The sequence below is a fragment of the Zootoca vivipara genome, chromosome Z (genome assembly GCF_963506605.1).
Source record: "Zootoca vivipara chromosome Z, rZooViv1.1, whole genome shotgun sequence".
Taxonomy (NCBI): Eukaryota; Metazoa; Chordata; class Lepidosauria; order Squamata; family Lacertidae; genus Zootoca; species Zootoca vivipara.
Window position 1 is genome coordinate 770,904 of NC_083294.1, and position 26,583 is coordinate 797,486.

Sequence of the window (26,583 nt, forward strand, 5' to 3'; positions counted from 1 at the left end):
CCATAGCTGTCAGGTTCTCCCTTTTTTTAAGGGAAATTCCCTTATGCTGAATAGGCTTCCTCGTGAGAAAAGGGAAAATTTGACAGCTATGATTTGAACCCTGGTCTCCAAGGTCCTAGTCTGACACTCTAACCACAAATTGGTTTGTACCTCCTTCCTCTTCACATGACATTTTGGGAACTGACAGGCAGGGGAAGCTGTTGCATAATATCAACAGCTGTTTAGGTCAACTAAAATACAGTGGTACCTCGCTTTACAAACTTAATCTGTTCTGGAAGTCCGTTCTTAAACCAAAATTGTTCTTAAACTGAGGCATGCTTTCCCTAATGAGGCCTCCTGCTGCCGGTGCCCTTCCACCTTTCAGATTCCATTCTTAGACCAAGGTAAAGTTCTCAAACTGGGACACTATTTTCGGTTTTGCAGAGTTTGTAAACCGAATCATTCTTAAACTGGACTGTTCTTAAACCGAGGTACCGCTGTACTAGGAAACCCAAAATGCTAAAGTTAATTAGAAGGAAAATGTTATCTCTTTCATAAAAGATTTCTGGAGCATTTTTGCAAAAGGAGTGTGAAAGGAGATTGCTGCAGAGAGGAAGGTCTGTGCTGTGCTGCCAAAGAATGTTCTGGAGAACCAATTGCAGATTTAAGGGTGAGGCTTTCATTACTTTTAATCTGACTGCTTTTCGCTTCAGAAATATGCACAATGTGGCTTAGAAAACATCAGTACATTACACAGCATTACAAAAGAGCAGCAATGCAAAAGAACAATATAACCTCCTCCTTCACACAACAAAGATGGAAGCAGGGCAGGGCAGGGAGAAAAAAACAGATGTTTATAGTGATGCGTAAAGCCACTAAGCACTCTGTGGCGCAGCTGAAGTGAAATCTGAGTCTTTCAGGAAGGCTCATTTAAGGCACAAGAAAACAGCACTAATACTTTCAGTATCAATCCATAATATGCCTATAATTCAGTTTATCTCTCATGACTGCAAAGGTGAATGGGGCAGGAAATGTGGGCAGAGAAGCTTGTTGAGTTGCCAAATGTAACACCGTATGTATGTATGTATGTATGTATGTATGTATGCATGTTTTTAAAGTGTCCCCAGATTCATCGAAAAAAAACTGGTAACTTTAATCTGGAGCAGGCATCCCCAAACTTCGGCCCTCCAGATGTTTTGGACTACAATTACCATCTTCCCCGACCACTGGTCCTGTTAGATGTTTTGGCCTACAACTAACATCTGGAGGGCCGATGTTTGGGGATGCCTGATCTGGAGTGTACGGACCAAGTTTTGAATCGGCATGTTTTCTTCTTTATCTCTGTATGAACTTTAATTGCTTCTTTTATTTCATACACTGTATTTTATTGTCTTACAATTTGCATTCCACAGAATTTAAACAGTAATACAATAAAATACAATCAAAGAAATAAATGAACAATTAAAAGTCGATAGAAAAAGTGAATGTGGACAATGCCATGTGCCTCCTGAATGAAGCTTGTAGACCAGTGGCCGTCCACAGAACACAGTTTGTGAACTTGTGCTCTGTCCAGCTTCTGAATGAATAAACGAATTTTTCAGTCTCTTGGTTTGTAAGCCCAGTTTATATAACTTCTGATCAGACTTGGAACAGTGCCTTGGATAGTTCTTGGGGCACCCACTTACGCTGGTCAGAAAGATGCAGTAAGCTGCCATTTTAAATTTCCCACATTGCCCCCCAGAGCATGTGACGAAGGAGGGATACCTAATTCCTCCCTCTCTCTCTCTCTCTCTCTCTCTCTCTCTCAACAAGCATCCAGAAAAAAACTGATGCCACATTCATGGCACTAACTGGAATATAGATTTAATACACCAAAACCTATGCATATCTCATTTAGTTTTGCCTTGGGGACAGTTACAGGAAATAATAGTTGAAACAAAAAACACACACAAACAAGTGCAAATATGTCAAATGAGCTGGAAAGGAGAAAAACAATCCAAAGCAAAAAGAGCAGCTCTGGAGCTGAGCCAAAAGATGGAAATATAAGATACGGACTGGACAGGTAGTTGGATGCAAGAGCCTTCTTTATCCTTGAGCATCTGGGTTATCTAAGGCCGAAAGAAGAGGCTTGCCAGAACCATCTGGGGTGAGGACAAGAGCATTGTCCCTGCTGGGAATTCCCAGTGACTCAAATTCAGAGCCAGAGTATTGCCATCATGGATAGTAATAGTAGTAGTCGTAGTAGTAGTAATAATAATTTTATTATTTATATGTCGCCCGTCTGACTGAATTGCCCTAGCCACTCTAGACAGTTTCCAGCAAAATATGTTGTTGTTGTTTAGTCATTTAGTCGTGTCCAACTCTTTGTGACCCCATGGACCATAGCACACCAGGCACTCCTGTCTTGCACTGCCTCCCGCAGTTTGGTCAAACTCATGTTCGTAGCCTCGAGAACACTGTCCAACCATCTCGTCCTCTGTCGAGCAAAATATAAGAACACCATAAAACAATAGCTAGTAGCCAGTCAGTCAGACAGTCAGTCAATGTTTATTACGGCAAACAGCCAGCATATCAAACCAGAAATTCTGCATAATTCTCTACATAAAAAATAAAAACGATTGATATGGGGTTTTAACAGCCAATATACTAATTGAATATACAATACTTAAAATACAGGTCCAGCGGAATAAAACACCATAAAAGAATTAGAGATTTAACTAAGAGCTGTAGCAGCAATATCATCATCGGAGGGCAGGACAAATTGTTATAATATGTTATTCAATAAAAGAGATTTACGTTTTTTAATAAATAGCTAGTAGCCAATGTCAGTCCTCTCCTCCTTGAATTTGTCTATTATTCATTTAAAGCCTCCAATGGGATTGAGTTCCTTTGTCACACTTTCGCTTGCCTCTGATCTTTACTGCTTTATCTAAGGAAATGTCAATCAGGTTTTCTCTGGATTGACGTTTGTTCCGATTTATCACTAAAGAGAAGGATTTCCTGGGGAAAGCCATGGGGAATGCAGAAAACAGCTTGGACCCGTGCTTTCTAGGCATGAGACAAGCAGAAGTATGGATGGACCTTCACTCTACGCTGCATGAAGAACAATTTTCTTTTTATCTGTCCTGAATCTTCCAATCTTCAGCTTCATTCAACATCCACGAGGTGTGTGTGTGTGTGTGTGTGTGTGTGTGTGTGTGTGTGTGTTTTAATTTATTAAAGATTTTCTTGGTTTGCAAAAGTACATGCCTTGTCTCGTCTCTTTGTCCTAGTTGTAAAGTCTTTGCTATAGATCAGTTATATTTGATATGAGACATTAGTGTTGTGTACAGTATAAGGTTGGGTAAGAAGAGAAGTGGGGAGAGGAGGGGTGGGGTTGTGAAACTTACCTTCTTTTATATGTGGGGGGGTTGTCACCTTCAACTGGAAAGGTTCTCTTTCTATCTATTTATTACATTTCCTTGGTGAGAGGGATTGGAGGGGGGAAGGTGTGGTTGGTTGTCTGTAGTTGGCTGCAGTGAGGTTTGTTTGCATTGAGGGGAGAGAGTTTGTTGGGTCAAGTAAGCCATATTGCTTTGTATGTGGTCAGTAGATTCTTCTTGTTGTCTTGTTGGGCTGTGTATGTGATAAAGGGAAGCCTTACTAGGGTGAGGGCATCCTCTTCCCTTTGTCCCCGTGTATGGTCACGGTCTTTTGGTTAGCTTTTCTAGTAAGGCTGTTTCCCATGTAATTTGGTACCAATGGTTCATGCTCACTCCAGTGTCTGGCTATGATGCTCCTGGCTGCTGAGAGTGGGTGGGTTCTTTATAATGTGAGTGGTCATTATGATATTGGGAAATGTTCAGTAGGGTCAGTTCTGGGGTGAGTTCTAATTCCTGTTTAGTTATTTTGCATATCTCTTAGGGCTGCTATCCAAAAGGGTTAGATTTTTGGGTACTCCCACCACATGTGGAGGTATGTGCCTGTGGAGGTGCAGCCTCTCCTACATTTTGGTGAGATTCCTGGGCGCATCAGCACTAGTTTGCGTAGTGCTAAGCGCCATCTGTAAGTGAGTTTCAGAGTGAATTCCCTTCTTTTGGCTGAGATGGATTTAAAGGGAGGTTTAGACCACATTCTAGTCCATTGGGTAGGGTTAATTTCATAGCCTATGCCATGCTCCCATTGTTCTTTCATTGCGTCAATAAAAGATCAAACATTAAAAACTTCCCTAAACAGGGCTGCCTTCAGATGTCTTCTTAAAGTCAGATAGTTGTTTATTTTCTTGACATCTGATGAGAGAGTGTTCCCAGGGTGCATGCCACTACTGAGAAATCCCTCCGCCTGGTTTCCTGTAACTCCACTTCTCACAGTGAGGGAACTGCCAGAAGGTTCTCAGAGCTGGATCCAGCCTAAACGACGGGAGTGAAAACACTCCTTCAGGTATACTGGGCTTTAAAGGTTGGCACAATTCAATTGTTTGAATTTAGGTTGCCCTGAGAGCCAGTGTGGTATAGTGGTTAAGAGTGGTAGTCCCGTAATCTGGTGAACCAGGTTCACGTCTCTGCTCCTCCACATGCAGCTGCTGGGTGATCTTGGGCTAGTCACACTTCTCTGAAGTCTCTCAGCCTCACTCACCTCACAAAGTGTTTGTTGTGGGGGAGGAAGGGAAAGGAGAATGTTAGCCCCTTCGAGACTCCTTAGGGTAGTGATAAAGCGGGATATCAAATCCAAACTCCTCCTCCTCCTCCTCCTCTTCTTCTTCTTCTTCCTCTTCTTCTTCTTCTTCTTCTTCTTCTTCTTCTTCTTCTTCTTCTTCTTCTTCTTCTTCTTCTTCTTCTTCTTCTTCTTCTTCTTTTCTGAACCTTTCCTAGCTCTACCCTACCTCTGAAATAGCCAAACATTGGCTGAACATAATTATGGAAAAATCTAGGCTCCTATTGAAGCAGTATATCAGTGGTTCGGAACCCCAGTGCAACTCTCTCATGTAACTGGAGGAACATCTCAGAGAAATTGTGGGAGCAGAGGAACCCATGCACACCTCTGGTGGGAGTGCCCTCAACTGTTTTGGTAACTCAAACGAACAGGTAGATCTCACCCATCAGCCACTTCTCTTGAATTTGACATCTTTCTGCAGGGCCTGCAAGACGGAGCTGTTCTGCCTGGCCTTTGGGTTTTGATTTGGGCCATTTTAAAATGAGGCTGCATTTTAAAACAATTTTAAAATCTAAATTGTATTTTAATCTGCATTTTAATCAATTGTTTTTCTTTCTTTTACGTTTTATTGTAACTTTATTGATGTCAGCTGCCCTGAGCCGGACTCTCACTGGGGAGGGCGGGGTATAAATAAATAAAATATTAATATTTTATTATTATTATTATTATTATTATTATTATTATTATTATTATTATTATATGTTTGAAGGCAGCAACTAAGACATTCAATCCAAAAGATTTGTTAATATTTATTATGGCAGTAGCATGTCTGCCCGTTGTGCTTCTGGACTTGAAATAGAGCAATCACCTCTCACCTACAGGGTCCTAAGAGTCAAGGTGTCAAAGGCATTTCCCAACCCAAAGTATGCATATGATCGATAGTTAATTATTTAATGTCAAAGCTGACAAAGTCATTTCTATGGCTCTGAATAGCCATACACACCAGTTTAAAGTCTAGGCAGCTACTCCTAGGTCCACACTCTATTATAAAGATGCCGAGCCATAAGGTGGTTAGACTGGCCTCAACTAGGGCCAGGGCCTTTTCAGTACTGGCCCTAACTTGGTGGAACACTCTCTCACAGGAGACAAGGGCCCTGTGGGCTTTAACATCTTTCCGCAGGGCCTGCAAGACGGAGCTGTTCTGCCTGCCCTTTGGCCTGGACTCAGTCTGACCCCCATGTTCTCCTCCCTTATGGTTTTGATTTGGGCCATTTTAAAATGAGGCTGCATTTTTTTAAAAATTAAATTTTAAATTTAAATTGTATTTTAACCTGTATTTTAACTAATTGTTTTTCTTTTTTACGTTTTGTTGTGGTTTTGTTGGTGTCAGCCGCCCTGAGCCCGGTTTTGACTGGGGAGGGTGGGTTATAAATAAATTTTTGTTATGATGATGATGATGATGATGATGATGATGATGATGATGAAATCTTTTGAAAAGAAAAAAAGACAGGGAAAGAGAAAAGAGGGTGGCAAGGCATCCCATAGGAGTGGTTGTTCACCTGGACCGAAGGGTACCAGTTAGGCTAAAGCTGGCCGACAAAATCAGTGCTGTGACTGATAGGAATTGGAGCATTGGGGGGGGCAGAGATTCCTCAACCCTGCATTAAAAGCTGGGGAAACAAGGCAAGTTATTCCATGCTGCCTAAAAGGCATTGGATTTGGTGCCAGGTGAAGTGATACTGGAACCCTCCCTGGACATGAGCCTCCTGTCACACCCCAAAAGGTGTGGGAACCTGGAGTCAGGGCACTGATGAAGACATTGTGGTTCTGTGGCTCATTGTACATGCTTCTAGCCGAGAGTGAAGGTAGCACTAGTTGTGTCAATGGCCACTGGGGCACAGATGGCCTTCCTGAAAGGATTGGGCCAGCTGATGCAGGAAGAGGAGGAGAGTGTTAATGTAGGCCATTTAGCCACATAATCTTTTTTTAAAAACAAACAAACCCAACAACCTACCAACATGTTCAGAAGCAGTCTACCTCAGGCAGCAGATGCAGAGAGCAAAGAATGAGACCGCTGCCTGTATTCCTTGCTTCAAGATTCCAGAGGAAGCAGGTGAGCAGCAATGAGAAACAGCAAGATGGACACTGAGCAAGATGGCAACTTCTTTCCTACCCTGTTTCTCCAAAAATAAGACGTAGCCATAAAATAAGCCGTAGCAGGATTTTTAAGCATTCAAGGAATATAAGCCACACCCCGAAAATAAGACATAGTGATAGAAGCAGCAGCAATGCCAGCAGCGGCAGAAGGAGGAGGAGGGGAAAAATAAGACATCCCCTGAAAATAAGCCATGGTGTGTTTTTTTGAGGAAAAGTAAATATAAGACGGTGTCTTATTTTTGGAGAAACACGGTAAGTGCTCTGAAGCTTCAGTGAGGATCACTCCTTGCAATACCTTTTGCACCAAGAAAATACAACTGTAAAGACCTATCTACTTCCGTCCCTCATCACATGACACCTGCCTTCTATACGTCCACAGCATACGTATCCCCGTTTGTAAGCTGCTGTGCTCCTGTCCCAACGTGGCACGTGTTCTACACAATAAGGAAGTGGCCATCTGCTTAGCAACTATGCTTATCGTCACACCAGGAAACCCCAGTTCTTCTTCCTTCCCTTTTATTTACAGTGTCAACTCTCACCCCATGCAGCTGCTGGATGTCAAACACCTTTAGAAAATCCAGGAGGACTTCACAAAAATTGAAAGGGTACGTGAGCTTCTGGGATGGTGTGCAGGGGAACATTATATTTTAAGCAAGTATAAAATCTGTATGTGTAAGTACCTCTCCTACAATTAGTTCATAGTTGCTTGTTACTCTTTCACAGATAACAGCTCTTGTCATGCATTTTTGCAGAGAATGTAGGTGTTAACAGATAGCTGTTATAGCTTTCCTCATTTGTGGTATGTTGATAACAGCCCTCCCCCTTACTTAGCCCCTGTAATTGCCATGCAGAAGTATACAGCCCCTGTCCACAAAAGTCCATCTATTTAGAAATTTTGGGTAGAAGCCCAATCTTTGTCTGTCCGCACCTCAATATTAAATTGTGAACAGCAAATTTTAGCCTGCGGTGCAGTGGTAAAGCATGTTATGCGAAAGATTCAGTTCCCAGAATCTCCAGGTAGGAATTGCAAGTGCCACATAATACTCTGAAGAATATTATGGCATTCTGAAGAACCAACGCTAGTATTGGCAGTACTGAGCAAAATGAACCAATGGTCTGACTTGGCAAAAGACAACTTCCTAAGTCCTTAAGGAGTGTGTTCATGTGAAAAACAGATTGTGGTGCTCATGTTCTCCACAGGAACTAGAGGTACTTGAGAATTCATCATTTTCCCCTTTTGCAACTTCGAGAAACTATTCAGACCTGAACCTATAGACAGGGCCAGTGCATCCATAAAGGCAAACTAGGCGATCGCTGGGCAGCCTGCCCACCGACGCCCGGTGCTGCCTAAGGGTGCAGAGGGGGAGCTGTGGCAGCCGCTCTCCCCTTCGGCCAACCCCAGAGTCCGCGGCGAGGGGCACCCTGGCGCTCTCTGCCCCTCGAGTTCAGCCCCACCCGTCCTAGGCGGCGCAGGCCAGCCAGCCGTTTGAATGCTTGGTGGGCGCCGCTGGACTACAGCCGCGCCGAGGTGGTGGGCACCCTCAGCAACGCTGTCTTCCTGGCCGCGGTCTCCTTCACCATCCTCATGGAGGCCATGCAGCACCTGGCCAGCCCCCAGGCCATCCGCGACGCCGAGCGCATCCTTATCGTTGGTGCGCTCGGCCTCGCCATCAACCTGGTGGGGCTCCTTGTTCTTCCAGGACTGGGCCTCCTGCTGGCCCGCCTGCCTGCGATGCGGCCCGCCGGCAGCAGGCACGGCAGACCCCAGCCTCGATGGAGACCCCGAGCCCGCCGCCTCCACCTCCGAGGGCGCCCTGCCAGCAGCCCTTGACCTGGAGACTTGCAGCGTGGACTGAGCAGGTGCCCCTTGGTTTCGTCCTTCATTGATTCCTCTCCTCCTTTCCTCTCTTCACCACTTTCTTTCTCCTCCTTTGTCCTTTTCTAATGTTTTCTCTCTTTCTCACTTTGTTTTTATTTTCCGCATCATCTCTTCTTTGGGGGCAGATTTTTTGCATCAGTTTTCTTTTCATCAGTGTAACTCGTTTCCTACCCACCTCCTTTCCTTAACTTGTACATTTCCCCACATAAATATATTTATCTGGCCCTATATGCTTTCTTCCCTCTTGTTTTTTCAGGGCCACCTCATCACACACCCCATTCTTATATTGGTACTTTTTTTGTTTTATTTATAACATTACATTTATACCTCACCTTTTCTCTGGGGAGTGGAACGCACTTCTCCTCGTCTCACTGACTACACAGAGAGACATGCATTTTGATTCTGGGAAGATATCGGTATGTTTTTCACTTTAAAAAGTGGAACACACGAACACACACACACACACAATCTTCATAGCTCCATTCCCAGTTCAGCTGTTGACTTGTTGACTGCTACTTTTGTCACCGGTAAAACTTCCTTGGGGTATAAATTCTGCTTGACCCTTTACAGGGAGGGCGTCCCCAAAAAATATTGTTAGGCAGCTGGGAGTGGGAAGCAGCAAGCATTATAAATATCAAGACCTAATTCATCTTCCAACTTTCAAAGGGGAAAATTAAATCACTTAAGAATGCCAAAGCCTTCAAAGAATTGGACTTGCTTGCATGACTGCAAGGTTTCCTTTGCAGTTAGTAAAACAGCACAGATAAATTAGTTTGGATTGGTTTTCACTTGATTTTAAAATGGCATTTACCATTTTGCCACCAGTGGGGCAAAAAAGGATTCCAGCTAACCACAGTAAGATCATGAGGAACTGGTGTGCTTTTTAAAAATTGTTTACTTATTAAATCCATTATTAGAAAGCAGGTCATTAATGCCTAGTGATCATCATAGTACCTTTCTATTCTACACAGTGAAACAAAAGAACACTATGCATTATATTTCTCTAATGCAACTTAGCCTTATTAGTTTTGTTCTTCCCTTTTTTTCTTTTGAAAGCATGATTGCTGCTAAGAGTGATTCTACCAAGAAACTGTGGTTGTTAGCAGAGCAAACCTAAATCAAGGAATTTATTTCATGGGCTTTGATGCACGTAAGGTGCCAGGCAAAACCATTACTCTTCTCCAAGGCCTTTAGTTAGTCAAACAATCTATGGCCTTTTAAGGAGGGTGGGGCAGAAGGAGAGAGAGAGAGAGAGATGTTTTTGTTATTATGGTATACATTTTTGTGTTTTTGTGATCTTCAGAGGAAGGGTGGTATAGGAAGAAGAGGAGAGGAGGAGAGTTTGGATTTGATATCCCGCTTTATCACTACCCGAAGGAGTCTCAAAGCGCCGGTGGGGGGGGGGGAGAAGGTGATCTTGCCTAGGGCACAAAAAACCCTAGCACCGGCCCTGCCTATAGATTCAAATGACAAGGAGATTCTGAGTAAACATGAGGATGAATTTTTGGACAGTAACAGCTGTTTGACGATCTCCCTCAGAAGACGGCCATCTATCATGGATGCTTTAGTTGACATTCCTGCATTGCACGGGGTTGGACTAGATGACCCTTGGGATCTTTTCCAACTCTATGAGTCTATGAATATTATGTGGCACTTGTAATAGTGCCAGTTCTGTAGATTGAAGCAGTCAAATGGGCATGCTTTAGGTAACCCTTTGGAGTCCCTTCCAGTTCTACCCCTCTACGATTCTATGATCCCACCACGTTTGAGAATTTGTCCACTTTGTTGGCCACACCTTTTGGTGGTGAGTTCCACAAGCCATGTGATAAAAACCAAGCACACACACACACATGCGCACAAATGAACCCAGCAGTCCAAATCAGCTTCACTAGCTGAGAACTCTGCATGTTACAAGAGTGCGGGGGACGGGGCATCTCCCTTTGCCCAATTCTCTCCACATCGGAGAGTGCCCAGCCCACAAAGATGCCAACCCAGAATGATGCCAGAGACAGGACGCTGATGATGATTGGCAGGAGAGTGCTGTGTAGAGGCAAAAAAGGCCCTTTCAAAAGGCTCAGGAAGAATGGAGCACAGAAAGTTACAGGTAGGTAGCCGTGTTGGTCTGAGTCGAAACAAAATAAAAAAATTCAAGAATTCCTTCAGTAGCACCTTAAAGACCAACTAAGTGCATGCACACGAAAGCTCATACCAAAATAAAAACTTAGTTGGTCTTTAAGGTGCTACTGAAGGAGCACAGAAAGTCAGGCGAGCCCTCAGGACCTGGGCCAAAGCTGTGGAGCAGAGGCAAGGGGGGGGGGGGGGAAAACACCCCACCCTGAGGCACTGGGAGAGATCCTGCCTCCTGATCAGCACCACACATGCCTCCCAGGCTAAGGGCCGTTTCCCAAGACCTGTGGCTGTAAGAAAGCGGCAGCAGTGCGAGGTTTCAGCAAGGTTCGTCAGCGCCTCTACTTCCTCTGGCCGGGCTCCAAAGATCGACTGGCTTAAGACACCGGGCGCGCCCCTGAGACATTTGTGAGGTTTTGTGTTTCCTCTTCATATAGCGAGTGTCCCCGCCCCCCGCATGACGTACGGCAAACTTATTTCCAGACCCCTAACAGATTTTGCCTCTTTTGATGAGCTGCTTGCTTGAGCTTGATATATGTGTTCCCAAACACACTCGCGCACGTGTCTCCAGGGCATAGAACTTGTTCTTCGGATCCTCCGGGCACTCTTTTCTTTCTTTCTTTCTTTCCTTCTGTCGTCTTGTGGTGGTCTGCCAAAAAGCAGTTGATCTGCAGGAAATAGTATTAGGGAAAAGGTGGCGTGTGTTTTGGGGGAGGTGGGAAGGGAAAGCTTAGCTGTTGTTCTCTGTCTTTCTGGCAGCGAGAAGCAGTTTTGCAAAGGGCTTTACGCAGAGCAGAGATGATGTTGCAAAAAAGAAAAGCCGGGGGGGGGGGGGGGCGCGCGGAATCCAGTAAAATGCAGAAGTGTATGCTCAGAAATGCTTTTAGCGCGGAGGAGATTTTAACTGCCTGACAAGACTTAGAAAGTGGCTGGGTGTGTGTAGAATTAATGCAATAGTTCTAATGCAGTACTGTATTTGCATATGAGGCCTTGAGGAAGAAGTGCTAGATTTGAAATCCACATACTGTATTCTCAAAACTTGCCAGGCCTCCCTCACAGCCTTAGGTCCCATCCCCCACCCCACCCCACCCCGCCGCCGCCGCCTGCGGTATGGAATTGAAAACCCTGGCCTGCATGTACAGTAATGATTACGGAACTTGCAAACGGGAAGAAAAACCCTTCAAAATATGCATATTTAAATAAAATCAGTGTTGACATATCAGGATTCAATTTTTGAGGCTTGGGCTTTCCCTGTTAGTGCAATAATGGAAATGTTGAAAGGGGATTTTGACTTTTGCTCTTTGTATGTGGGGGCAGAGGGAGAATGTTGAAACATTCAACAAGATTGACACCTGTAAAGAGAAGCTTTGAAACTCATATCTTGAATTTCTCATCTCTTAAAGACTCTAGCATGCTGCCATTGTTGGCTCTGAGTGAGCCCCACTGAACATAATGTTGAATGTGATGGCAGAGGAACCTTGCACAGGATTGTGTAATTTTCTGTGGAAAAATAGGTAAAGGTAAAGGGACCCCTGAATGTTAGGTCCAGTTGCGGACGACTCCGGGGTTGCAGTGCTCATCTCACTTTACTGGCCAAGGGAGCCAGCGTACAGCTTCCAGGTCATGTGGCCAGCATGACAAAGCCGCTTCTGGCGAACCAGAGCAGCGCACAGAAATGCTGTTTACCTTCCCACAGTAGCGGTCCCTATTTATCTACTTGCACTTTGATGTGCTTTCGAACTACTAGGTTGGCAGGAGCTGGGACCGAGCAATGGGAGCTCACCCCGTCGCGGGGATTCGAACCACCAACCTTCTGATCGGCAAGCCCTAGGCTCTGTAGTTTAACTCACAGCGCCACCCGTGGAAAAATATTTGTTGCTAATTACAGTCATACCTTGGTTTAAGTACGCTTTGGTTTGAGTACTTTCAGTTTAAGTAGTCCGCAGACCGTCTGGAACGGATTAATCCCCTTTGCATTACTTTCAATGGGAAAGTTCGCTTCAGGTTAAGTACGCTTCAGGTTAAGTAAGGACGTCCGGAACCAATTGTGTACTTAAACCGAGGTACCACTGTACTTGTTGTTTTCCAAGGCTGCATGCACACCATTACCACTTTAAATAACCATGGCTTTCCCCAAAGAATTATGGAAGCTGTAGCACATTGAGGGTGCCCAGGGTTGGTAGGATGCCCCCCCCCCATTCCTCTCAGAGAACTACAGAGCTCCCTGGAGAAAGCGACTGCTGTTAATCAGTCCTGGAAACTGCAGCACCGTGAAGGGAATTGGAATCTCCCTACAACTCTGAGCACCCTTAACTAATTATAGCTCCCAGAATTCTTGGGGGGAAGCCATGACCTTTTAAAGTGGCATCATAGTGATTTACATTGATGGTGCAAATGGGGCCTGCATGAGGTGCCTGCTGAGTCCTGGCCACCGCAGAACTTGGATTGCTGTGCGACGACATCTGGGCAGACCAAGTACCAGCTCTGCCATTGGGCAGCAGCACGAGAAAACCACTCTGGGCAGCAGGTGCTTGTGGAGGGGGGTATGGGGGGGCGGGTGGAGAGACGTGGTGGAGAATTATTGGAGGATAGAACTGTCTGTCACATAGCTAGCCCTGCAGACCTCAAGAGACTCTGTAGCCCACAAAGACGCAATGCATCTGGTTGGTTGGTTTATTGCAGTTACTTCAGCTGGTTCTTTTTAAAAAACACACACACACACACACACACACATTTTGTTGTCTTTTCAATGCCATTTGATTGCCATTCACCATTTTAATAACTTACTACAATAATAATGCCAACGCGGCTACCAACAAGCAGAGCCAACCACACTCTCAGAGGCAAGGAGGCTCCAAGGGTTAGGATCCCTTTTGCATCACCTTTTGCGCAACCTCCCAAGGGCCGGATGCCCGTGGTGGGCGGGGCCCAGAGGCAAAAGTGGGAGGGGCAGTTACACTCGCCCACCCTTCTCTGCCCACCACCCAGACTAGAAAGAGGCTAGGGCAGTGGCCCACCAAGGGTGTGTGGTGTGGCATCCTGGTGTGGCAGGGGAGGAAGACAAGTAGGGTGGGAAGATTCAAGGAGAAATCAAATGTTTAAACATTTCAATGTGGCATAGTATTGTATAGTATCAACATACATTATATGTATATATATACAACCAGCAACAGTATCCACATTGGTTAGTCATCTACAGATCTCCACAACATATTGTAGCAAACATGGATTTCCTGACAAATATGAAAGATCAGAAAAAGAGAGGCTTCTTTGTATTGATGAGGAGATTATTTATTTATTTATTTATTCATTCATTTCATTTTATTTTTTAATACCCCGCCCATCTGGCTGAGTTTCCCCGGCCACTCTGGGCGGCTCCCAATCGAGTGTTAAAAACAATACAGGTTTAAATATTAAAAACTTCCCTAAACAGGGCTGCCTTCAGATGTCTTTTGAAAATAGGATAGCTGCTTATTTCCTTGGCAGTTGATGGAAGGACGTTCCACAGGGCGGGTGGCACTACCGAAAAGGCCCTCTGTCTGGTTCCCTGTAACCTCACTTCTCACAATGAGGGAACTGCCAGAAGGCCCTCGGCGCTGAATCTCAGTGTCCGGGCTGAATGATGGGGTTGGAGACGCTCCTTTAGGTATACTGTACAGGACTGCGGCCGTTTAGGGCTTCAAAGGTCAGCGCCAACACTTTGAATTGTGTTCGGAAACGTACTGGGAGCCAATGCAGGTGTCTCAGGACCGGTGTTATATGGTCCCGGCAGCCACTCCCAGTCACCAGTCTAGCTGCCGCATTCAGGATTAATTGCAGTTTCTGTGTCACCTTCAAAGGTATCCCCACGCAGGGTGCATTGCAGTAGTCCAAGCGGGAGGTACGGTAACTAGAGCATGCACCACTCTGGCGAGACAATCTGCAGGCAGGTAGGGTCCCAGCCTGCATAGACCTAATACAAATGAGTTTTCATGGCGAAAGCAAGCTCAACACCTCTCATTGAGTTTATATATGTAAGAAGCTGGTTAATAATTATATTTTAACGTAGGAAGGATTTGTGTTCTTATGTAGCTGCATTGTTTTATACTTCCTGGGTGTCCCAAATTGCAAAATTGCTGCATTCTGTGTTATAAATCAAGCATTGCTAGGAGTTGTTTCTTTTTGTTCCCCAATGTCTTATCAGTAAAAAATAAATGGTGTGAAGCAAGCAAATTTTTATTCTGAAAGTGTGGCCCAGAGAAAGAAGTTTGAGAACCACTGGACTAGATAGACATTTGTGGTGCAAATCAGGTCCAGTGAAGGGTGTGGCATGAGGACCAGATAGAGATGTCTAGAGCACAGCGTTTGGCCCCGAGCCTGAATCTCCCCATCCCTGCTTCAGCAAATGGAAGTCTTGTCCAAATTTATTTATTTTCATTAATGACATTTTATAGCCCACCTTTCCCCCCCAAGATGCTCAAGGTGGTGTGCATACTTCTCCTCTCCCATTTCATTCTCACAACAACCCTGTGAGGTAGGTGAGGCTGAGAGTTGGTGACTGGCCTGAGGCCACACCCAGTGAGCTTCATAGCCAAGTGGGGGATTTGAACTTGGCTCTGTCCCAGGTCCTAAGCCAGCGCTCTAGCCTCTACACCACTGCTGGTTCCTCACCTGAGGAGAACAGAAATGAGCAGGAACTTTGGCAAAAAGAAATGCAAACAGAAAATAAGGTATGTGAGAAAAGAATTTGAGGAGCACACTACCCAAAACAGGAGTGGTGCGGCAGTTTTACTGCTCACACATTTGCAGAATTAAGCAGGGTCTGGTGTTGGTTTGTAATGGGGAATGTGTAATGGGAAACGTGTGTTGAGATTCCTGCATTGCAGAAGGTTGAACTTTGCATTTTCATCCTAGATGCATTTTCATCCTTCTGAAAAATAATCCACAAAAACAATACACCACATTAAATTTATTGGTCTTTAAAATGGTGCAGGGCCCTTAGTGGGTTTTGCTGGATGGTGGCTGTTGGGAGTTGTAGTCTGGGAGGAGACCAGCCGGCCAAAGACTTTGTTAGGCTCACCCTCTAATCCCAAATGCTTTTGTGCAGGAGTGGGAGGGTGATCTAGCTGTGACTGTATCATGAAGAGAAGTGGGCACTCTATATAGGATCAGAAACACTCTTTTTCCCATTTGATCCTTGTGCATTTCAAGTGTCAGGGTTTGATGGATTTCACCAAAGAAGGGGACAGGGTTTGATCCTGCTAATCAGTAAAGAGAAAAATAACCCAGCCCTGAAAGAAACACCCAGACAAAAGTCGAACTGCTGGTAGAAGGGAATAAGATACAAAGCCTAGAAAAAGCACATTCTGAACATGGGGGAAATGGTTTTGTGAGGTTCAAGCAATCCTCTTCAAAATACATTTGTTTTCTTTGGAAAGACAACATCATGCATTCTTTCTACTGGACCTTTTGGTTGTTTAAGTGGGTTCCAAGTTTTATAGGATTTTCTGAAGGGAAAAGAATAACTGCTGAAGTGGGAGAGAGAGTCAAGACAAAGGAGTAAGCTCCAACCATTTCTGGCTGGGATCCTGTGTTTTGTTCCACATGAAGCCAGCCTGAACAAATTAGCTACCCAAACCATTACAAGAAGAGGAGGAGGAGGAGGAAGTGGGGTTTGGATTTGATATCCCACTTTATCACTCCCCAAAGGAGGCTCAAAGCGGCCCACATTCTCCTTTCCCTTCCTCCCCAACAAACACTCTGTGAGACTTCAGAGAAGTGTGACTAGCCCAAGGTCACCCAGCAGCTGCATGTGGAGGAGCGGAGAACTCGAACCCGGTTCTCCAGATTACGAGTCCATCACTCTTAACCACTACACCATACTGGCTCTCATAGTTGCACTTTGTGGGTGTGATTATGATCTGAGAGGGGTACCCTGAGAGACTTTGTCCCTGCTGAAACTGTAGAATGGCAAGATTTTAGGGAATCTGGAAGAAATCTGTAAGACCATCTAGATCAATCCCCAGATCACAACCAGATTCCTGACAGATGGCAATTCAGCCTCTGCTTAAAACTCTCCATTCCAGTGCAATGCTGGGTTCTTGTAACATCAGAGGGCCAAAGCAGCCTTCCCTCAACCTGGCTGGGGCTGATGGGAGCTGTAGTCAAAACTATTTAAAGCGCACCATGTTGGGGGGAAAGGTGGACCAAAGGGTGAGATTAGAGCTCCCAAACCCAAACAGGTAAAAGAAAGTGCTTCTTCATGCAGCAAGGAGTTAAGCTATGGAACTTCCTCCCACAGGAGGCAGTGATGTCCACCAACTTGCAAGGCTTTAACAGGTTGAGACAAGTTCATGGAGGAGGATAAGTCAATAAATGGATATTAGACAGGATATCTATGCTCTGCCTCCACAGTCGGAAGCAGAAATGCTTCTGAACAGCAGCTTCTGGAGGCCACAGTGGCAGGAGAGTGTGTTGCTCTTTTGCTCAGATCCAGCAGAGCACCTGTGTTGCACAAAGTTCAATCCCCAGTTGGCTTAGCCAGCCAGTCAAAGCCATTTCCCAGGGCGTGGCCGCTGTTGCATGCCAGCAACTTCTAGGAGTCACAGATGAGAGCCGAGTCCCTTAGATAGCATAACCTCCAACATTTATCTGATGGAAATAGGCACGTCCTAAGGAAAAGCAGGACATTCCAGGATCAAAGCAGAAACTTGGGGTGACTTCTGTTAATCTGACACTGTCCCTGGAAAATAGGGAAAACTTGGGAGGATCTGAGATAGAACCTGCTCTTTGTCCCGTAATTCTGTTCTTAATGTTTTTATTGCTAGCTGCCTCTAGAGGCCCTGGTCTTAAAAGGCTGGCTGCCTCACCCACTATTGCTATTTCACCCCACATCCTGAAGGTTGAGCTCTGGTCACAGCCCTCCCCTGGAACAAGACTCTGTTTAGGAATCTGCAGGCCTCGCCCGTCTGAAAAAGGCCAGAATGCTGGACAATTTGAAAACAGAGAAACCGAATGGATTGCATTTCTCTTCCAAAACGCTCGCACATTCTGTTTCTTTCCCTTTCTACAAAAATAGCATTGCCAAAGCCACACTATTCAAAACACTACTTTTGGTCAGGAAGGAAAAGGCCCCGCCTTCAAACTATGTTATCCCCCCCACCATTGCAATTGCACCAATTAGAATGTGATTCACCAGCTTTTTGCAAGCAAAACAAGGAAACGTGGCAAGCAGCAGCAGCAGAGAGAGACAGAGAGAGACAGAGAGAACATAAGACCTGGTGTCTTGAGAGAGCCCTTTGCTTGCAACTTGCCCTTCCACAAATACCCATGTTTTGATATCGAAAACTTCACTCTCTCTCCCCTATCCCCTGGGTTTCTGTCAAAATAGCTCAGGATGTGAGATCTAGAACAATCCCTCTTGGAAATAACAAAACAGGGCTTAATTTTGACAGAAAGTGCTGGGACAGTTTCCTTTTATGCAAGTCCTGCCTAGTTCAGCAGAATATAGACTGGGCAGGTTACAACTCCACACCCACCCCTACACAGCCTGATCGCCAGCTCAGAGAAGTCACGTCCAGCCGAACGGTATGTATACACTCCAGCTACTAAAATTATTTCGGTTCATCGGTGGTGGTGGTGAGAATTATTTTATTTTAAAAGTTTTGGATTTGATTGTGATCCTGCAAATAGCTTCCTCACAGTTTCCCTCCAAAGAAACTGAAATGTCGTTTTGCCTTTTAGCCCACAGACCATCTGCTCAGGGTGAAATCCACATGTATTTCCTCTCAGACCTTGTTGTGCTTGATCTTTTCCATCATTCCTCGCTGCCCAAGCTTCTCAGGCACAAAAGAGAAGTTGGTTCTATTTCTCTCTTCTCTTTATTTTCAAGTGCATCTGGCGTTCCTTAGCGTCCAGCAGTGTGCAGTAAGTTAGCAGTAAGCCTCTGCCAAGACAGCGGTTCCTGAGGGAAGTGAATTCGAGGATACGGGTGTGTTTTCTCAGGAACATAAAACCAAGATGTAGGGTGAAATGGAACAATGGGGTTAGGTGAGGCAAACCAGTAGATTTAAGGTGGTGCAGAGACTTAACAGAACTCTTTGCCAGGAAAATGCATTTTTTAACATCCAAATCAATGCTCAGGGCTACAGTCTTAGGCACGCTTGCTTGTGGGGGTGGGCCCCACTGAGCTCAGCATGACTTCTGAGCATACATGTGTAGTGCTTGAGAGGTGCATGTTCATTTCTCAGTTTTTATCATTTATTTATTATAATTTTTTTAAAAAGCCATCTCCTTTCACCAGCCAGATGACCCCCAAGAGGTGCAAAATGGCTCTCACCAGCACATGATTGCAGACAGAAAAGGGCAAATGGCAGCCTGAATGTCAGGTGTGAGTTTCTGCACTCCACCTGCCTGGGAAGCCTTTACTGCTAGATGGTGCAGAACTTTATTCTAAGGGAGCACGGGTCCCTTTGAGAAATCTGTATGCTGTTTGTCCCTGGACTACCTTCTCTGAAGAAGGGGCTCAGAGAAGCTCTCTGAGAATCAATAACCTGCCTCCCACTTTCCTCCCAAAGGAGCTCTCAGCCCATCCCCTGCAGCTTCACAACAACCCTGCAAGGGAAGCTAGTTTGAGAGTTGGGGACTGCCGTAGCCCCCAGTGAGATTTGTGGACTAAGTAGGGATCTGAACTTGCATTTCTCCAATATGAGCCATCAGCTTCCCAGCTTCCCTGTGAGAAAAGTGCTTTGGGTTCTCTTGATTTGGGGCCAATTATTCAGATGTGATACACCACAGACATCGGGGCACACTGTCTAAAAGATATCCAGAGGCAATGATATTGGTATAGAAAGCCCTTAACAACTTGGGGCTAGTTTACATGCGAAATTGCCTTACCCCATGTGGGCCCACAAGTGCCTCATAATACCGTACTTGTTCCGCATTTGTAATAACTCAATCTTTCAGTGTGGCACCACCCGCACTTTGGAACTCCCTGCCTTTTGACACCAGGCAGGTGCCTTAGCTATGCTCTTTTTGGTGCCTGTTAAAAACATTTTTTGTTTAGGGAAGCCTACCTAGTGTTCAGAAAGTCGATGCACCTCTTAAGCTGTTTTAGCTTGTTGTTAATTTTAACTTTTTGAATGTCTTAAATTGTTGTCGTTAATTCTTCTTATTGATATTTTATTGTTTTATTGTTAAACAGCTTTGTGGGTTTGGGGCTTCTTCTTTTTTATGATTAAGCAGTGTATAAATTCTATGAAATAAATAGATAAACAGTACCCCTGAAGATACTAACTACACCCACCAACCTATATATTTTAAACATATATTTTAAACAGCAAACGTGGAGTCAGTCTGGAATCTGCCTGCACAGTATTTTATCAAGTTAAACAGCCATGTGCCCATTGGTTTTCCCAGTGCGGGGTAAAACATGCCAGCTGAGCTTTAAACGGCACAGAGTGACTTCCTGCACCATTGTGTTCTCTTGAAGTGTGGAAATGTTTTCTTTTTCCTTCTAACAAGCAACACATTCTTAATGACACACCTTCCCAGTCCTTTGTTGTTGTCCCCTGCTTTCTCATGCACAAACATGACACATAACCATCAAACTCTGAAAAAAAATAAATCACATTTTCCAGGAAACCCTCAATTTATTTATTTATTGCAATGCTTACACCTGGCCTCTGTGACTTGTTGCAGGGATGATTGGGAGCAGGGAGGGAAGAAGACAATTGTTACTAGCCTTTAGCTGCTGCTGTTGTTGTTTAGTCGTGTCCGACTCTTCGTGACCCCATGGACCAGAGCACGCCAGGCACTCCTGTCTTCCACTGCCTCCCGCAGTTTGCTCAGACTCATGTTGGTGGCTTCAAGAACACTGTTCAACCATCTTGTTTTCTGTCATCCCCTTCTCCTTGTGCCCTCCATCTTTCCCAGCATCAGGGTCTTTTCCAGGGAGTCTTCTCTTCTCATGAGGTGGCCAAAGTATTGGAGCCTCAGCTTCACGATCTGTCCTTCCAGTGAGCACTCAGGGCTGATTTCCTTTACATGCCCAAATTACCAGCTAACCAATTAGTTTAATAGCTCCATTCAAGTTAAGTGTATGAACCATTAAAAGCCTAATGCAGAATAAAAAAATTCCTTCAGTAGCACCTTAAAGACCAACTAAGTTTTTATTTTGGTATGAGCTTTCGTGTGCACGCACACTTCGTCAGATATGTGCATGCATGTATCTGACGAAGTGTGCATGCACACGAAAGCTCATACCAAAATAAAAACTTAGTTGGTCTTTAAGGTGCTACTGAAGGAATTTTTTTATTTTGTTTCGATTCAGACCAACATGGCTACCTACCTGTAACTAAGCCTAATGCAGGTTATTGCTAAATACTTAAAAGATTCAAGATTAGGGGTAGAAGGACCTGTCAATGTCATTCTCAGTTTCCCATTTTTCCAGACACTAATTCAGTTCTCTATATTTCTACCACTATTTGCATTTTTTTATAAAAAAAAAACCCTCAGAAAATTAATCAGTATTTTGGGGTGAATTTCTCCCGATAAGCATATTTTTGTGCTCAGTTGTGACAACCACACATGTTTTTGGAAACAACATTTCCTAATATAATGCATCTTTGTATGCTAATTTCAAGAAAACATTTATTTTTATGCTTATTTCCCCCCAATATACACAGTTCGATAAAGTTTGGTTGCACAGTGCAAAATTCAGGTAAGTACAAATTTTGAAGGTAGGCTGTGCCTTTAGATCGCTTTGCCTTTAGAGGATAATTGATTTGAATCATCCCTACTCAGGAAACAGAGTTGCAGCCAGCATTAGACATGAGGCCTACTCTGTGTAGGTTGGATGCAATCTATGACCCCATAGCACAACCTTGCATATAATCTGCAGGCGATAATTTATATGAATAAATGAACATCCAACTTTCGGAACAAAATTAAGATGTGGATGGGATCTCACAGGCTCTTTGCATACCCTCCAACATTTCTCCAATGAAAATAGGGACGTTCCATTCCAAAATGATATTTTTACTATTTTAACCCCACACATCTTACTGGGTTGGCCCAGCCACTCTGGGCAGCTTCCAACATATATAAAAACATAATATAACGTTAAACATTAACAAAAAACTTCCCTATACAGCAGGCATCCCCAAACTCAGCCCCCCAGATGTTTTGGGACTACAACTCCCATCATCCCTAGCTAACAGGACCAGTGGCCAGGGATGATGGGAATTGTAGTCCCAAAACATTTGGAGGGCCAAGTTTGGGGGTGCCTGCTATACAGGGTTGCCTTCAGACGGCTTGGGGACCAGAAAACTCCATACCCTCCAACATTTCTCCAGTGAAAATAGGGACATCCTAAGGAAAAGCAGGACATTCTGGGATCAAATCAGAAACCGGGACGGCTTCTCTAAATCAGGAACATTCCTGGTGGGGACTTGGAGGGTCTGCCTTCGCAATATGTATAGCACCTAAGTAAGCATTTTATTTTTAAGGTAATTTTTTTTAAAAGAGAGAGGAAGGGGCAGGAATTCCAGGGCTTGTGTGCAAAGGTTTATGGCTTAACAATACCCCTGCTTTGTGGGCCAGAGGCCAAAACTATCTTAAGGCTCACTTTCGCCCACATGAGCCTGACTCACCCTTAAAGCATCCCTTCTTAACCCTTGAGACATTAACTCAAATCCTTGCCTCATTGCCCTGCAAATGGGGGAAATGGACAGGGCCTAGATGGGAGACTGCCTGGGAACCACACAGAGACTGCCTTGGGTTCCATAAAAGACGCAAAACAGGAAACTACCCAAATAAGCACACCAAAATGGAACGATTAAGCAGAACAGAATTTCCACAGCTAAGGAGCATCACAGAACTTTTCGTTGTAATTTATTTAATGAGGAGCATTAGCTCATTTGAAGAGCCTGCTTTGTTGTTTAGTCGTTTAGTCGTGTCCGACTCTTCGTGACCCCATGGACCAGAGCACGCCAGGCCCTCCTGTATTCCACTGCCTCCCGCAGTTTGCTCAGACTCATGTTGGTAGCTTCGAGAACACTGTCCAACCATCTCGTCCTCTGTCGTCCCCTTCTCCTAGTGCCCTCCATCTTTCCCAACATCAGGGTCTTTTCCAGGGAGTCTTCTCTTCTCATGAGGTGGCCAAAGTTAGAGCCTGCTAGATCAGCCCAATGGCCCACCCAGTCTATCATCCTGTTCTCACAGTGACCAACCAGAGGCCCTAATGGGAAATCTGTAAGCCTTTCTTCTCCATGAATTTGACTAATCCTCTTTTCAAGCTGTCTAGGTTGGTAACCCTTCCTGCCCCCTGTGAGACCAAGTTCCACAACCTTAACTATGAGCTGAATGTAGTACTTTCTTTATTCGATATATTTATATACCACATTTCTTCTAAGCTGGGGTTCAATGTGTCCTACAATATCCATTACAGTGGTACCTCGGTTTATGAACACAATTGGTTCCGGAAGTCTGTTCATAAGCTGAAGCGTTCATAAACTGAAGCGAACTTTCCCATTGAAAGTAATGGAACGTGGATTAATCCGTTCCAGACGGTCCGCGGAGTAACCGTTCATAAACTGAAGCGAACTTTTCCATTGAAAGTAATGGAAAGTGGATTAATCCGTTCCAGACGGGTCCGTGAAGTACTTAAACTGAAGCGTTCATAAACTGAAACATGGGTGTAATTGGTTCCGGAAGTCTGTTCATAAACTGAAGCGTTCATAAACTGAAGCGAACTTTCCCATTAAAAGTAATGGAAAGTGAATTAATCCGTTCCAGATGGGTCCGCGGTGTTCATAAACCGAAAATTCATAAACCGAGGTGTTCATAAACCGAGGTTCCACTGTATATACATCATTGTTATAAAATGTTGTTGTTGTTTAGTTGTTTAGTCGTGTCCGACTCTTCGTGACCCCATGGACCATAGCACGCCAGGCACTCCTGTCTTGCACTGCCTCCTGCAGTTTGGTCAGACTCATGTTCGTAGCTTCGAGAACACTATCCAACCATCTCGTCCTCTGACGTCCCCTTCTCCAGACTCGCATACATTGCGCTATGTTTTGTTAAAGTTGAACATTTAAAGCGTATGGCAATGATGATGTGATTGCTTATATTATTGATATTAGTTATTAGCATCTTAATATTCTCGACAGGTATGAATACTGTCATACTGTATTGATTATTAACATACAGGTGAGATCACACATCTATTCCCTGTGCCATGTCAATGTTTTTTAGCTGGTCGGAAGTTGTGGTCCAGGGCAGCTGGAACATACCAGCTTGGCAAAAACTGCCCTGAGTCCCTTTGCTTCTGCTCTGAAACTGACCCAACACAGGATCTTCTCTTCACTGATTTTTCTTGTTGTTGTTTAGTCATTTAGTCGTGTCCGACTCTCCGTGACCCCATGGACCAGAGCACGCCAGGCCCTCCTGTCTTGCACTGCCTCCCGCAGTTTGGTCAAACTCATGTTCGTAGCTTCGAGAACACTGTCCAACCATCTTGTCCTCTGTCGTCCCCTTCTCCTAGTGCCCTCCATCCTTCCCAACATCAAGGTCTTTTCCAAGGATTCTTCTCTTCTCATGAGGTGGCCAAAGTATTGGAGCCTCAGCTTCACGATCTGTCCTTCCAGTGAGCTGTTATAAAATATAAAGCAATAAAAACTAGTTTAAAAATTACATTTAAAACCAGCATTTAAATTCCACTTTGCCCTGAGAGCAGCCTAGTGGCAATCATCATCTGCATCTTTGTTTCCAGATACCTGGCTGGATAGGGTGGTATTAGCCTGCCAGCAGAAGCATAACAAGGAGGGAGCCAGTCTAACTTCTCATGGGAGAGAATTTCATTATCTGTGGGCAGCCACAGGAAATGTTATTGTCAGCTGCTGGGGGGGGGGGGAGAGCAGCAGAAGCCTTTTTCCAACAGAAAGTTTCCACAGGCATAATTTCTGCTGCTATCTCTCACTGCTGTTTTTATTCCATGTCAAGTTTGAGGTTCTGCTTCTGTATTATGGTGTATGTGTGTGTCATCCCCCTGCCCCCCCGCCTTTTATTATTACATTTATATCTCATCTCCAGGGGGCATGCACACTTCTCCCCCTCTCCAGTTTACCCTCACAGCAACCCTGCAAGGAAGGTTAGTCTGAGATATTGTAACCGGCCCAAGGTCATTGTAACCTTGGAGAACTCCAATTATTGGGTGGTACAGAAGTAGGGTGAGGTAGTGAGAGTTATTTATAAAAAAATATTAATATACAGCTACCATAAAACGCGGGTGGCGCTGTGGGTTAAGACCCTAGGGTTTGCCGATCAGAAGGTTGGCAGTTCGAATCCCCGCGGCGGGGTGAGCTCCCATTGCTTGGCCCCAGCTCCTGCCAACCCAACAGTTCGAAAGCACTTCAAAGTGCAAGTAGATAAATAGGTACCACTCTGGTGGGAAGGTAAACGGTGTTTCCGTGTGCTGCTCTGGTTCACCAGAAGCGGCTTTGTCATGCTGGTCACATGATCCAGAAGCTGTAGGCCAGCTCCCTCGGCCAATAACACGAGATGAGCGCTGCAACCCCAGAGTCAGTCACGACTGGACCTAATGATCAGGGGTCCCTTTACCTTTACTCATAAAATAAAAATCAGTAGAACATGAAACTCTTTATCTCAGCGTTATGGTATCGAGCCCCACATTGGGCAAAAGATTCCTGCATTGCAGAGGGTTGTAGATGACCCTCAAGTTTTTCAGCAGGAAGGCATCTGTTGAATCTCTAATGGCAAATTTTCCTCATGGCCTTGTGTTTGTCAAATGAGCCTCACCGACTCGGGGGATGACCAGCGATCGATGCTCCTGCAGATGACCTCAGCAATTGAGCTGGGATATAAGGGCCAGGCATTCCCTGAAACAATAATGTTAATAGTCTTAGCATTGGCCTGCCTGAATGTTGGGAAGTGTTGCGGTGGAAGTGAGGAATGATTTGCAGCTTAATGCTAGAGATGGTGAGAAATGAGAGCCAGCATGCAGCTCGGCTGCAGTGTGTAGGTGTTTCACACAGACGTTCCCCAGGGGAAAGTATTAACTTCTGGTTTGCTAGTAAAACTGGATCACTGTGTCGCGAAATGATGCATGTCAGAAAAGTGTGTCGCCAACAGGAAAAGTTTGGAAAACTCTGAGCTGGAGTGTTGGAATAGGGCGTGGCATGGGAGACCAGGGTCTGAATCCCCCACTGAGTCTTGAAGCTCATTTCACCCTATAAGGTGTGACCTCAGGAGCCAGTCACAGTCCCTCAGCCTAGCCTACCTCACAGGGTTGTTGTGAGGATAAAATGGGAAGGAAGAGAACCATATAGGCTACCTGGAGGAAAAGGTGGTATAACTAAGTAACTACCGTAAATTCAGTAGCTTTTGTGTTGAAAGTTCAGCCTACCAAATTCACACTTCCTGAAAGAATACAGTACATGAACTGAAATGTTGTATTCCTTCGACACTCAATCTTCTGCAGATTTTATGGTGTGACCAAGTAAGTGTGTTAATAAGTAAGGAAGAAAGGAGCATTAAAATATGCGGATTCGTCAAAATGCACGATATTAGAGAAGATTGCTTTCAAAAATGTGTCTGTTGGTCAAAGTGCATGCAAAACACTCTCTGTTTTAAATGGCATGGAGTTTAGTTTCTGGCATATATTATGATCTTATGTACCGTATGTTATATGTTTGTAATATATATTGTAAACCACTCAAGAATTTTGTTTTGTTAGAAACTGCTTATTAATTGCCAAAACAAACAAACATACAAACAACAAACAAATATTAAGAGCGTTGTGTGCCAAAATG

The 26,583-nt window shown here is 44.6% G+C and overlaps 1 protein-coding gene across 4 annotated transcripts in view; it reads left to right on the forward strand.

The window, feature by feature from the left end:
- The first annotated feature begins 7,115 nt into the window (after nt 1-7,115).
- Nucleotides 7,116-26,583, forward strand: part of GLT6D1 (glycosyltransferase 6 domain containing 1) — a 38,759-nt gene continuing 19,291 nt past the window's right edge. Inside the window, exon 1 of one of the 4 annotated variants that reach the window (XM_035112748.2) lies at nt 7,116-7,373. The gene's annotated coding sequence lies outside the window, so the exon portion shown is untranslated. Of the gene's footprint in view, nt 7,374-10,971; nt 11,183-14,332; nt 18,341-26,583 lie in introns of those variants that run through there. The other 3 variants (XM_060270604.1, XM_035112750.2, XM_035112747.2) reach the window with 3 other exon arrangements.